This window comes from Vicugna pacos, chromosome X, assembly GCF_048564905.1.
Source record: "Vicugna pacos chromosome X, VicPac4, whole genome shotgun sequence".
NCBI lineage: Eukaryota > Metazoa > Chordata > Mammalia > Artiodactyla > Camelidae > Vicugna > Vicugna pacos.
Genome location: NC_133023.1, coordinates 40934824 through 40949143, shown reverse-complemented (window position 1 = coordinate 40949143; position 14320 = coordinate 40934824). Strand labels below are relative to the sequence as shown.

The 14320-nt window shown below is 38.0% G+C and overlaps 1 protein-coding gene and 1 non-coding gene across 4 annotated transcripts in view; one reads left to right on the top strand and one right to left on the bottom strand.

Moving 5' to 3' along the window:
- SHROOM4 (shroom family member 4) overlaps positions 1–14320 on the top strand; it is a 196683-nt gene that overhangs the window by 100881 nt on the left and 81482 nt on the right. The gene's annotated exons all lie outside the window — the stretch shown is intronic.
- On the bottom strand, positions 5438–5568 carry LOC116278663 (small nucleolar RNA SNORA61). Its single transcript, XR_004187969.1, has one exon. It is a non-coding gene; the product is annotated as a small nucleolar RNA SNORA61 (small nucleolar RNA).

The window sequence follows — 14320 nt, the reverse complement described above, 5'->3', positions numbered from 1 at the left end:
CACTGGCAGACTAATAAAAAAAATAACAAAAATGAGATCATGGCTTATCAAATCTTTGAAAGCAATATTCAGAAGTAAATTCATAACCTTAAATATTTCATTATTAAAAATGAAGAATGAAATTATATGACTAAGAATCCAATATAATATGAAGCCGAAGGGTAGGGTTTTTTTTTATGGGGGGATGAATTAAGTAGATAAGCCTCTAGCAAATTTAATCTAGAAAACAAAGACGAATTATAAATAAAACCTAAATGATAAATGGAATATAACAACAACTATAAAGAAGGTCTCTTAAATTATAGGATACTACTAAATTGTACCTTCATAAATTTGAAAATCTCAGAGAAATTTCAAGTACCTAATAAATTGTTAAATACCAAGCATAATTGAGAAGTTGAAAACTAAATGGCTCTGTAATTGTAGAAACATTGGAAACAATTATCAAAGAGAAACTTCCAAAAATCCTTTAAGGCTAGATGTTTTTATCAGTGAGTTCTTTCAAGGAACTTTCTAGGCATAGCCAAATTCAATTCTATAACAGTGGTATAAAATTGAAAATCTTGCAGAGTTATTCACATTGTTTTTGAAGCTAGCATTGCTCTGATACCAACGCCTGACAAATTGCTCCAAAAAGAATATTTTATCCAATTTGTGGACTTAGATGCAAAACCTATATGAAATTCTATCCGGTCTCCTTCAGTAATGTTGGGCAATAATTCACTGCAATTGTTAAAAGATAATTGTTAAAAAGGCAAAAATCTTAACTCTCATACCGATATAAAAATGAACATATGTTAAAGATTTTATTTAACATTAGTGAAGAACTTTTTAAGGTGTTAACAACCACTTCAAAGGATAAATCAAAGAAGCACAACTTTAATTTAAAACTAACACACACTAGGCCACGGTCACCATTGGGAGCTCTAAGAAGAAATATATCTCATTTACAATAGCAACCAGACACATACAATTCTTAGGAATGATCTTAATAGGAAATATGTATGAAAGAAAGAGAATGCATATGGTGGGAATTACAAAACTGTACAGAAAGGGAAAATGTGTAGACATTATTTTTGCTCAGGCAGGTAAACTCTTAGGGCACTGCTATAATGATAAAAAAGCAAGACACAATGTAATTAATGGACAGGATATACACATGTCCTGGTTTAGGCATGCTGTTCGAAGACAACTTTCAAACTGTTGTTCCTCCATACTCATGCAAAAATCCCTTCTGAAATTCAAGCAAGTGGGTTTTACCATTTTCATTCCCTTATCAATGTCATCCGTCAGCCTCCAAGTCATTCTCCCACTCCCATTTTATACTTTGGCACCTGCTTCACCATTGTCTTCTCCACCCCAGTTCCTACTGTCATACTGAAAGATTTCATGGTCCTCACAGAGGAACACAAACTTTTGTCTTATGGGTCCTTGATCTTGACTTCAGAGATAAACCCTTCCAGATCAGCCGCTCACTCCCCTGACTGTACCATGGACATTCTAACCTTTCAGTCAACAAATATTTATCGAATGTCTAACCTATGCTAGAGTCTGGTGATTCAGTCATGAAAGCCTGACACCTTCCAGTCTTTCTCCATCAGAGTTCCTTATTTGAATCATAGAACAAAGAAAATAAATTGAGTGACTATTACCTCAGTTTTTCCCAAGGATGACACATAACTCAGAGTATGCTAGATGCATAAGACAGAAGTTAATTCATTACAAACAATGGATACTTTAGGGCTGTGATTCTCACTGATGAACATCACTTAGGAACTTGCTAGAAATGCAAATCAAGGGTGCTACTGTAGACCTCTGGAATCAAAACTCTGGCTGTGGCCCTCAGCAATGTTTTAACAGGCTTTCTGGGTGAAAATCTTACAGTTTGAGAACACCTGTCTCGAGGCCTTAGGGCTCAATTCCCATATTAATTCTCATGAATCAGTTGAGAAAGACTGCATTCAACTCTCTGGTAACAACCTTTTCTTCTTCTAGCTTTCTCATACCCCATTCTCTTTCCAGCCACTCTTACATATCATTCAGGCTGAAAATATCTTGTTCTCTTATTCTGTCAATCACCTTTTGATCACCATTGACCATGACTCTCCTTATTCTGCTCATTTAATCTGAACAACTGCATTCATTCATGGTTTTGACTACCACCTCTGTGCTCACAATTACATCTCTAGTTCTGATCTTTCTCCAGAGCTCATATGCACAGCAGCCTGGTAAAAATCTCTGCAGGAAAACCCAACAGAAAGTTGAAATGCACTGTGTATAAAGATAAATTCATTATTTTGCTTACAAAACTCTCTCCCCTTCCAATAGTGGTTGGTGGTACTTTCATCCACTTCACCATCCAACTGGGAGAGACCTGAGTCACTTTTGATTCCTTGTTCTCCCTCACTAAGTCATGTTGATTGTTACCTCTCAAACACTTCCAGAATTTCTCTTCCTCCCTCCATTTCCACCACTATTGCCCCAGTTCCAGCCCTCATCATCTCTCGCCTGGACTATTTCAGTAGCCCTCTCAGCTGTCTCAGATCTGTCTGCCAACGTGTTGCTACAGAAACAAATCTAAAATACAAATTCAATTATATTAATCTCCTGCTGGAAACTTGTCTGGGGCCTTCATTACTCAGAGACATGGTAGATAAGACATCTTATATCTTCATCCCTGTGCATACCTGCAACTTCATCTGGCACTTCTTATCTTGGCTTTTATGCTAGAGCAATACCTTTCCCCAAGAATTTCATGCTATTTATCAGCTCTATGACTCTGATTCTACTGCATTCTCTGCTTTCTACTTGGAGCATACTTCCCCTTAGTTAATGCCTTCATATTAACCTTTAAGATTCAGATCTGGTGTTGTTTCTAAGATACTTTCTTTGATGCCTTGGGTTGAGTTAGGTGGACTTTCTCTGGCTCCTACAGGACTCTAGTAGCTTTGATCACATTGTATTGAAATAATCTGTGTCTCCATGTATCTTCCCTGTTAGACTAGACTGAGAGTTGGCAAAGTACAGCCTATGGGCTAAACCTAGCCCACCCCCTGCTTTTGTATGGCCTGCTACTGAGAGTGATTTTTTAAAAAATTTTTTTGGTGGGGAGGGAGATAATTAGGTTTATTTATTTACTTTTTAGAGGAGATACTGGGAATTGAACCCAGGAACACGTGCATGCGCTCTACCACTTTTAGCTATACCCTCCCCTACTGAAAGTGTTTTTTAAAAGATATTTTTAAATGGTTGGGGAAAATAGATAAACAACAGGTTTCTTCTGATTCACACAAGGAACTATATTCAATATCTTGTAGTAACCTATAATGAAAAAGAATATGAAAAGGAATATGTGCATGTATATGTATGGCTGAAACATTATGCTGTACACCAGAAATTGACACCACATTGTAAACTGACTGTACTTCAATAAATAAAAATAATTAAATAAATGATTGGGGAAAAGAAACCAAAGAATAGGATTTCAGGACAGGTGAAAATTATATGAAACTCACATTGCCATGTCAATAAATGAAGTTTCATGGGAGCAGAACCATGCTTATTCATTTACGTCTTTATCTATAGCTGCTTTCACACTACAATGGTGCAACTAAGGAGTTGTGACAGAACCTGTCAGAACCTGACCTGAAAAGCCTAAACTGCTTATTGTTTGGTCCTTTACAGGAAAAAAAAATGCTGGTGCTTAGCCCTGGACTAGAAGAGGCATGAGGGGAGGGGCTGCTCTGTATTCATTGTTGTGTTCCTAGCACCTATGATATCATATGGCACATAGGAAAGACTGGGGATTTTTTTTAACACATCCTGATGTAGGGAAGTAGAGAATATAAGTAATTGATCCCCTTGATAATTATAGTTTTCATGGTCACCTAAATTGGCATTTCATTCAGTCTCTTATAAGTATGGTTATTTATGAGACTGTTTTTAATGAATCAACTCTAGGTACACTGATGCAAAAAACAAAAAAAAATCTGGTTTTTGTCCCTGTAAACTTGGGGTCCAGATTTTGGAACATGATTATGAAAGGGAGCTGTCCTGCCATATCTTGGGGTTTTGTCCAAGCTATCTTCCAACCTCCTTAGCTGACCTCTCTCTTTTGTCAATATATTCCTGTCATCTACAATTATATGGAAGGGGTTAAAACTCAGGAAAACTGTATTCGTCCAATCAAGTATTAATCTATCAGGGATAGGAGGCGCTCCACAGTTGACACAGTGTTAGAGAAGTCCTGGAAAGGCAAGAGGTGGAAGAGTCAAGGTCATTTTTTCATGTATTGTCATTCTATTTTACCTGGGTCCATCCTCTGTATCTGCAAACCAGCTAAGGTCTCTCCCATCTTGAAAATAATTTTTGTCAGATCTCTGTTTATCTTTAACCATTACCATTTGTTCTTTCATGGCTAAGCTACCTTGAGAAGTTGTCTACACTCATGGTCTGTGGCAACATCTGGCCTGCCACCTGTTTTTGTAAATAAAGTTTTATTGGAACACAGGCATGTTCATTGATCTGTGTGTTGCTTTTATACCACAATGGCAAAGTTGAGTAGTTCCAACGGAGAACATAAGGCCCTCAACGCCTACAATATTTACTACCTGGCTCTTTATAGAAAAAGTTTGCTGACTCTTGGTATCAGGCATCCTCCAGAAAGAGGATCTTGAGACTCTATCTAGAGGTTAAAAAGACTGAAAGAGAACCACCACACTGTATAAGTGAGACTGAATTAAATATCACAGAAGGTTTAAGTCCACAAACAAGTGAAGCAGACCAATTAATTCTTGAGATTCTATTCTTTTGAATTTGAGTGATGATGTGGTTGGTATGAGGCGCAAGGAACGGTATTTGTTTTCACCCAATTCTGTGTTTGCTTGCTTGCTTCCTCCCATTCAAAAGATGTTCACAGAGTGCTCCAGGTAGTCTAGATCCTGAGCTGACTGCTGGGGATACCATAGAGAGTAAAACACACATATTCCCTGCTCATATGGAGCTTAGAGTCTATTGTGTTTGATCCTGGCATGACTTTGAGCAAATTTACATAACATCTTTTAGCCATTCTTTTCCCTCCGGTATAATGGGAATACTAATGCCTCTTTTGCAAGTTTGTTGTAAGGATTAAATGAGATTATATATATTTTTCCCCCAAGTCATTCAAAGAATATTTATTGAGCACCAACTATGTGCTAGACACTATTCCAGGTATTGGTGCTACAGCAATTCATACAATAGATTTAAAAAGAAGATCTTGCTCTCACGGAAACTGCATTTTAGTCAAATATATGAAAGTCCCTGAAACACAGGGCTTTTGATGACTGTTGTTTTCCTGAGTAAACAAAAGGAAGGCAGTGCTTAGCCTTTAGTACTGATTTTAGCAGGGAATACAACATTGGTTAAAACTTCATTACACAAATTTCCTTTTTCCCTACCCTGATGAAACTAGCCCACAAGCTATATAGTGGATACACGGACTGTGAGTATAGCTTCAGTACCACCATTCCTCCTTTTAAGACCACCAAGACCAGTGTTCAGATCCGATGGGAAAGGGAACCAGCGGGTACGCATTTCCTTGTGATGTCTAGCACTTTTGACAACATAGACTAGGTGCTATTATCAATCGTAGAGTATCTTAATAATTGCCCATCAGAATAATCATTCGGTTGGATACCACAAGTTGTGAAAAACAGCCAGCTCCAAATTGGTTTACTTCTGCTTCCTTAAGTGTGCCTCTTTGCCTTCTCTGTGTTGTTCCTAGACCCAGAAAAGTTTTCACCCCTCTCTGCCAAACCAAGGACTGGCCAAACACTAAAGTCAAGCTGCAGGCAAATACCATATGATCTCACTCATGTGTGGAATCTAAAAAAAAAAGACACAAATGAACTTATGTACAAGACAGAAACAGACTCACAGACATAGAAAACAAACTTATGGTTACCAGCAGGGGAAAGGAGGAGGGGAGTGATAAATTGGGAGTTCAGGATTTGCAGATACTAACTACTATATATGAAATAGATACACAACAAGTTTATGCTGTATAGTGCAGGGAACAATATTCAATATCTTGTAGGAACCTATAATGAAAAAGAATATGAAAATGAAAAAAAGATATATAGAAGTAAAATATATGACAATAAAAGCATAAAGGATGGCAAGGGGAAATGAAAATGTACTGTTTTAAGATTCTTACACTTATATGTGAAGTGATATAATATTTGAATATAGATTATAAGTTAAAGGTGTATACTGTAAACTCTAAAGTAACAACCAAAAATTAAATAAAGTAAAGAAGTATGGATAATAGGCAATAAGGGAGATAAAATTAAAAAAAATAAAGGCAAATGGCTGTCAGAGCTTACAAGGGGCTCTCTCTTATCACTGTATTCAGCAACCCCATTTTACAGGTGAACAAACTGAGGCCCAGGACAAGAAAAGGCTCTAAGTTCACATAACTTGGAAGTAACAGGGGCAGTAAATAACAGGAAGTAACCAGCAGCTTCTGCTTACCAGTCAAGCATTCTTCCCACTGTTTCTGGGATGTCTTACATTTTCTGCCCTCTCTAGGAAGCCTTCCTGCACTTGAGGGAAACAGCTTCTTCCTACACCCAAAGTACGTTCATGATCCCATTGTTTACCTTCTCTTTTCCCTCTGCCAACTCTTCTTTTTTGAACTGATCCACATCCAAGTGTTTCACCTCTCTCCTAGATGCAGGGTACTGCCTTCATCTGCCCAGTTTTACCTACTTTCTGAGCTGCGGACTCCCATTGCAAAGTATTACCCCCTCACCCAACCCCCCTGCCTAATAGCTCTATTTCTGTCCATGGCATATTTCCCAACCTTGTAAGTCAAGCTCACAACTGTAGACTCCTCTTCAGTTCCCTCTTTTATCCCCAACAGTCCCCAGGTCCTTTCTCAGGTCCTTCTGCAGTATTTCTAATGTCCATCTCATCTATCTCCTTTGCCTTCTTCCTACTACTGGCAGGGACTCATTACCTCTTATCTGGATGCCCTCCAGCTCATTCTCTGCAGTTCTGCCAAATGAATCTCCCTAAAGTACATCTCTGTATTCATTTCAATCAGCAGTAATTGTGCTCTGGGTAAACCTCATGAGTTATGAGATCTCAATTGTGCTTAGCCTGGGTCATGTCATTCTCTTCCTCAAAAAAAAAAAAAAAGCCCCAGTCGCCTCCAGAATTAAGTCCCAACACTTCATTTCAGCCTTGAAGACCCTGTATAGATGGGTCTAAAGAACCATTTTTCTATTCTTATGTCCCTGAAACCTCAGGGATATGTATTTACAAAGTTTATCTCCTCACTTGGACATACCCAATTCTTTCACTTTGCCCTGGTCGTCATCCTCCTCTACTTCCTGGAGAAATTTTGCTCCTTTGAGCCCTCCTCTCCTTATTTTTCACATATTGTCAGCCTGTTAGCTTTCTCTTTGACCTAGGTCCTTCCTCTGTCCATCCTCTTTATCTGCAAACCAGCTCAGGGTCTCTCCCAGCTTGAAAATAACTTTTGTCAGATCTTTGTTTATCTTTAGATATTACTCTCTGTTCTTTCATAGCTAAACTACCTTAAAAAGTTGTCTACACTTGCTATTTCTACTCTGCCACCTTCTGTCCATAAGCACAACCCATAAGAACCTCATTCTGCCCCCCCACTGCATTCCTTAAGTGACTCTGATCAATATTACCAGTGACCTGTTTGTTAGCTTCCATGTCTTGGCTATTGTAAATATGAACATTGGGATACATGTATCTTTTCAAATTAGAGTTTTTCTTTTTTTTTTCCAGGTATATACCCAGCAGTAGAATTGCTGGATCATATGGTAGTTCTAGTTTTTTAAATAAACCTCCATACTGTTTTCCATGACTGCAGCTGTTAGTTATTTAAAGCAATGAACTTTTTAAAGTTCTTATCTTACTTCCCTTCTGCATTAGTATGCTAGGGCTGCCATACAGCTTAAAATTAAAAAAAATAAATAAATGGGCAGAAGACCTAAGTAGACATTTCTCCAAAGAAGACATTCAGATGGCCAACAGGCACATGAAAAGGTGTTCAATATCACTAAGTATTAGAAAAATCCAAATCAAAACTGCAGTGAGGTATCACTTCACATCAGTCAGAATGGCCATCATTAAAATGTCTACAAATAATAAATTCTGGAGAGGACATGGGGAAGAAGGAACCCTCCTACACTGTTGGTGGGAATGTAAATGATGCAGCCACTATGGAGGACAGTATAGAACCTCCTTAAAAAATGAAAAATAGACTTACCATATGATCTAGCAGTCCCACTTCTTGGCATATATCTCGAGAAAACTCTAATTTGAAAAGATATGTGCACCCTAATGTTCATAGCAGCACTTTCTACAATAGCCAAGACATGGAAGCAACCTAAATGTCCATCAATAGATGACTGGATAAACAAGATGTGGTGTATTTATACAATGAAATATTACTCGGCTATGAAAAAGAATGAAATAATGCCACTTACAGCAACATGGATGGACCTAGTGATTATCATATTGAGTGAAGTAAGTCAGGCAGAGAAAGACAAATATTATGATGTTGCTTATATGTGGAATCTAAGAAAGATAAAAATTTTATTTATAAACCAGAAATAGACTCACGGACATAGAAAACAAACTGGTTACCAGGGGGAGAGAGGGGAGAGATAGATTAGAAGTTTGGGATTAACAGATACACATTACTATATATAAAATAGATGAACAATAATTTTCTTCTGTATAGCTCAGAAAACTATAGTCAATATCTTATATTAACCTATAATGAAAAAGAGCATAAAAATGAATATATGTATGTACATATATGACTGAAACATTATGTTGTACACCAGAAATTGACACAACATTGTAAACTGACTATACTTCAATTAAAAAGTTAAAAAAAGAATATAACCCTATTTATCTCTACACAAGCTTCCACTCTATGCTATGCCCATATTCAACTGCATATTGAACTATAACATCATCTCCCATATCTCTTTTCACATTCTGCTCTTTCTTCCTGGAACGATGACTGTTCCCTCCTACTCTTTGCTTAGCTAACCCAAGACTTGACTAAGGCTTTACCACTTGTAAGACAATTTCCTTAGCTCTTTCATCCCTGGACTGTATTAAGTTTTCCTCCCATAAACAACACCCTTTGATTTCCTCTATCTAGAACTGCATATTCTATATTGTAATAGCCTGTTTACTCACCTGTTTCCCCCTGTAAATTTTGGGCAGTGTCCATGTGTTATTTATTCTTGTATTTCTAGTATAGCCATCATCGTGCCTAGCAAGGATACAAGCTCAATACTCATTGAATACCTAACTGAATTGAATGAATGTGTGCCAGGCAAAGGCAATCAGGGTTACTGGAGTGAGGAGTAAAAGCTGAGAATCCCAGGGGTGTTGGGTTGACAGACTTCCAAATACTGGAAAAGTGAGGTGGTAGATTCAGTACACTAAATAAATATGAGTCAAGATGAGTCCAAAGTTTCTTGCTTAATTGGCTAGATGGAACTGGATTTATTGAGTGCATACTAGGCACTGAGCATTTGACTCTGTATTTTATATACATTATATCAGAAGGCAAGAAAATAATGAGCTTGGTTTTGGTCATGCAGAGATTGAAGTATTTGTAAGATCTCTTTCTAAAATGTCTAACAGGCAATTGTACCTATAATTCTTGGGTATAAGAAAGAAACAAGGACTCAGTAGTCAGACTGAGAGTTAGTTTGGTAGATGGTCATTGAACCCATAGAGGGAGGTGGGAGGAGGTCTTCCAAAAAGGGTAGTATAGAGGGGAAGGGAAGAGGACTGGACAAAATCCTGGGGGACATATATTTAAGTGCTAAGCACAGTGAGAGGAACTCTTCCTCCCTTCCTTCCTTTCTCCCTCCCTCCTGTCCTTCCTTCCATTCTTCCTTCCTTCCTCAGACAAATACTTACTAGGGCCATACTCTGTGCCAGGTATTCCTATAGGAACTGGGGATATAGCAGTGGACAAAATAGTTCTTTTCATCACGAAACTGATATTCCAGTAGGGATAGTGGAAATAGAAAATAATCACAAACAAATAAACATTATATAGTATCAGTTTGTGATAAGTCCTATAAAGAAATCTTTGACAAAGGAGGCAAGAACATACAATGAAGTAAAGACATTCCCTTCAGCAAATGGTGTTGGGAAAACTGGACAGCAGCATGTAAATCAGTGAAGTTAGAATACTCCCTCACACCATACACAAAAATAAATCCAAAATGGCTTAAAGACGTAAACATAAGACAAGACACTATAAACCTCTTAGAAGAAAACGTAGGCAAAACATTATCTGACATAAATCTCAGCAATGTTCTCCTAGGGCAGTCTACCCAAGCAATAGAAATAAAAGCAAAAATAAACAAATGGGACCTAATTAAACTTATAAGCTTTTGCACAGCAAAGGAAACCATAAGCAAAACAAAAGATAACCTGCAGAATGGGAGAAAATAGTTGCAGAAGATGAGATTGACAAGGGCTTAATTTCCAGAATATATAAACAGCTCATATGACTTAATAAGAAAAAAACAAACAACCCAATCCAAAACTGGGCAGAAGACCTAAACAAGCAATTCTCCAGTGAAGACATACCAATGATCAACAGGCACATGAAAAAAATGCTCAATATCACTAATTATCAGAGAAATGCAAATCAAAACTACAATGAGGTATCACCTCACACCAGTCAGAATGGCCGTCATTCAAAAATCCACAAATGACAAATGCTGGAGAGGCTGTGGAGAAAAGAGAACCCTCCTACACTGTTGGTGGGAATGTAGTTTGGTGCAGCCACTGTGGAAAACAGTATGGAAATTCCTCAAAAGACTAGGAATAGACTTACCATATGACCCAGGAATCCCACTCCTGGGCATATATCCAGAGGGCACCTTAATTCAAACAAGTTCATACTGTATAGTATAGAGAACTATATTCAATATCTTGTAACTTATGGTGAAAAAGAATATGAAAACGAATATATGTATATTCATGTGTGACTAAAGCATTATGCTGTACACCAAAAATTAACACAACATTGTAAACTGACTATACTTCAATAAATATATATGTATGTGTATACAAAAAGAGGAAAAACTTGCAACACAACTTTAAAAAGAAAAGAAAAAGATAAAAATGTAAGAGTATATAAAATGACTGAATGTGGGTATAATTGGTTTAATGGGGGCAGAAGAGTCTTTAGCCAGTTCAGGGAAGTCTTCTGTAAAGATATTTGAACTAAGAATTAAATGATGAGAGTGAGGCAGCCATATAAAGATCTGGGGAGAAGAACATTCCAGGCAGAGGGACATCAAGTATAAAGGCCCTTAAATGGGAGAATACATGATGTATTCAAGGATCAGAAAGCTGAAACTAGAGTGTATTAAGCAAAAAGAAGCATGAAAGGAGATGAAGAGGTAGTCAGGGACACAATCGCATAGGGCATTGTAAACACTGGTAAGGAGCTCAAATTTATTCTGATTGCAAGAGGGAACCTGGTCTAAGCAGGACAGTGCTGTGATTTATTTTGAACTTGGAGATGAACACTCTGGCTGCTATATGGAGAATAGACTGTAGGGGGCAGAGAGGAAGCAGGGAAATTTGTTAGGAGGCTAATTGCAATAATTCAGGCTAGAGGTGGTTATGGGCTGGGCTTGGGTTTTAGTAATGGAGGTAGTGAAAAGTAGTTGGATGTGGAATTTGTTTGGGAGGACCTGTTAATGGCTTAGGTGTGAGCTGGGCAGCACTGTGGAATGAGTAGGCAAGGAATAAGAAGTTCCTTGGTTTTGGCCTGAATAACTGGATGGTGCTACTTTTACTGAGGTGGGTAAAGACTGGAAGAGGAGCGAGTTTGGTGAGTGGTAAGAAGGTATAGGAAATAAATAGCCCAGTTTTGTACATGCTAAGTTTGAGATGTCCCTTTGCAGCTCCATGCTAGCATTTACCAAGAAATTAGATAGATGAATCTAAAGTTCAGGAAATAAGTCAATATTAAATATTTAAATTTTAGAGTCACCCTATGATAATTAAAGCTTTGAGACTAGATGAAATCTCTAATTGATTAAGTGTAGACAGGAAAGAGGAGAGGTCCCCGAACTGAGCCCTGGGATACTCCAATATTTCAAGGTTCGGCAGATTAAGAGCAAAAAAAAAAAAAAAAAAAAAAAAGCTGAGACATGACGAGTTGACCAGTGTAGTGGGAGAAAACCAAAAGAGAGTGGCGTCTGCAACCCAAATGGAGAAATTGATTGAAGAAAAAGTGAGTAGTCAACTGTGTCAAATGTTAATGAGACATTGATTCTGAGAATTGACTATTGATTTTGGCAATATGGAAACGATTGGCAACCTGGACGATGGAAGGCTGGAGACAAAAGCCTGAATGGATTGTTTCATGAACGGATGGGAAGTGAAGATAATAAGAATTCCTACGTGTTTAGCTGTGAAGGGGTACAGAAAAGTGGAGGATTAGCTGAAGGGCAACTGGGATCAAGAAAGAGAGATTTAATATTAAATATCTGACTATTTAATATGAAATAACTGACTGCTAATGGGGTAATCCAGTAGTGAGGGAGAAATGGATGATGTAGAAAAGAAGGGATAATTACAGTAGCAAAGTCCTTGGGAGGTCAGAGCAGACGTAGAAGATAGAACTTTTATTTAAAAAAAATAAGGATAGTCATCTATATTATAAAGAGGTAAGGCAAAGTAGATTGGTAATGAAGTGATGGGAAGATGAGTACATTCTCTTTTCAAAACTTCTCTATTTAAGTCAAATATGAGGGGAAGTTATCAGCTGAGAGTGAAAGGAGAAAAGGGGCATAAAAGAAAAAGAAGGGGCAATATATGGAGGAGTGGAGGAGGAGACATATGGGAGAATGGTGTCATGGAAACCAAGGGCAGGGGGAGGATTTCAAGAAAGAGCAAGCCATCGATCAGTACTGTTAAATGCTCTTGCATTGAAGGTGTATGAATATTGAATAGAGGCCATTGGGTTTGCTAATTAGATTATCATTTGACATTGGCAGAGAAGGCTTCATTTAAACATTAGGGGCAGAGTCCCAATTTCAATGAAGGGTAAATGTGATATAAGGAATTGTATTTATAAACAACATTCTTTAGAACATGAGGCAGGGGATAAGAAGTTGGAGAGGACCTATTTATCTCCTTTATTAGTCTGTGAATTCCTTGAGGGAGAGGAATATGTCAGATTCACAGGGTATACCTAGTGACTTGTACAGGGTATGGCCCTGCTGGTTTTCAATAAAAGTTAAGCATGTGAGTGAATGAATGAATTCTGCACCCAGGAAGATCAACAAAATCTTTTAAGATGTTCTTTTGAGAAATTGGATCTGTTCTACTACCTTCAAAACAAGTGGTTGGAAAAATAGAAAGGTGCTACTGTATGCTAGAGGAATGTAGATGACAAAGGAAGTAGTTCAAATGCAATCTGTGGTTTTTGAACACCTGCACCACTGCCCAGTCTATAGGCAGAGACCTGGAAAGTCTGAGCCCAGAACTGTAAGAAATTAGATGGTGCTCTCTGCATAGCGTCGGAAATACTGAGGTGGCTAGAAGTTGTGACGAGGTTGCAAAGTTTCCTCTGCCAATGTTAGCTTAAGAGTCAGCCAGTTGACTTTTGGAGAAGGGAGGGAATAGAGCATGAGAGCCATATTGCTGTATTTGAAGGGTATAAATACAACATATGATGAATTGCATAGATTGGAATCAGTGTTGATCCGAGCATAATTAGATGAAGTCAAGATAAGGGCTATGTAGGCTGACTATCAGAGAGACCATCTTGACACTGAAAATTACTGGATTGTGGGCTAACCTTTGAGAGGAAATAGTGGAAACCCTGCCACTGAGTCACTGATCATTATTTACAATTAGGCAGGACAATGTAGTTGAGAAATAATGTAGCATAATACAAGGAGTGGTTTTGCTCTGTTCCCAGAGGGATGGACTGGATGTGACCTAATAGCTTTTTCCTACACTAATTTGGTTGATTGTGTCAGAGAAAAGACGGGTTGATCATTTTGTTTCCCCGCTGTTGAGTGACTCATGCTTGAGTTGACCACAGGGCTTTATATAACAAAGAGAATGCCCGTCGATTAGGCAGATGACAGAATATGGAGTGGGAGGCCAAGAGACTGGAGAGAAGACTTAAACTTCTTCCAAACTTGAAGAGTTGGTCAGGAACAGGTAAAGCTCCCTAAAGTTAAGACCTTGCGTTGTTTCCCGTTAATTTCAGGATGTGGCTTCAGAG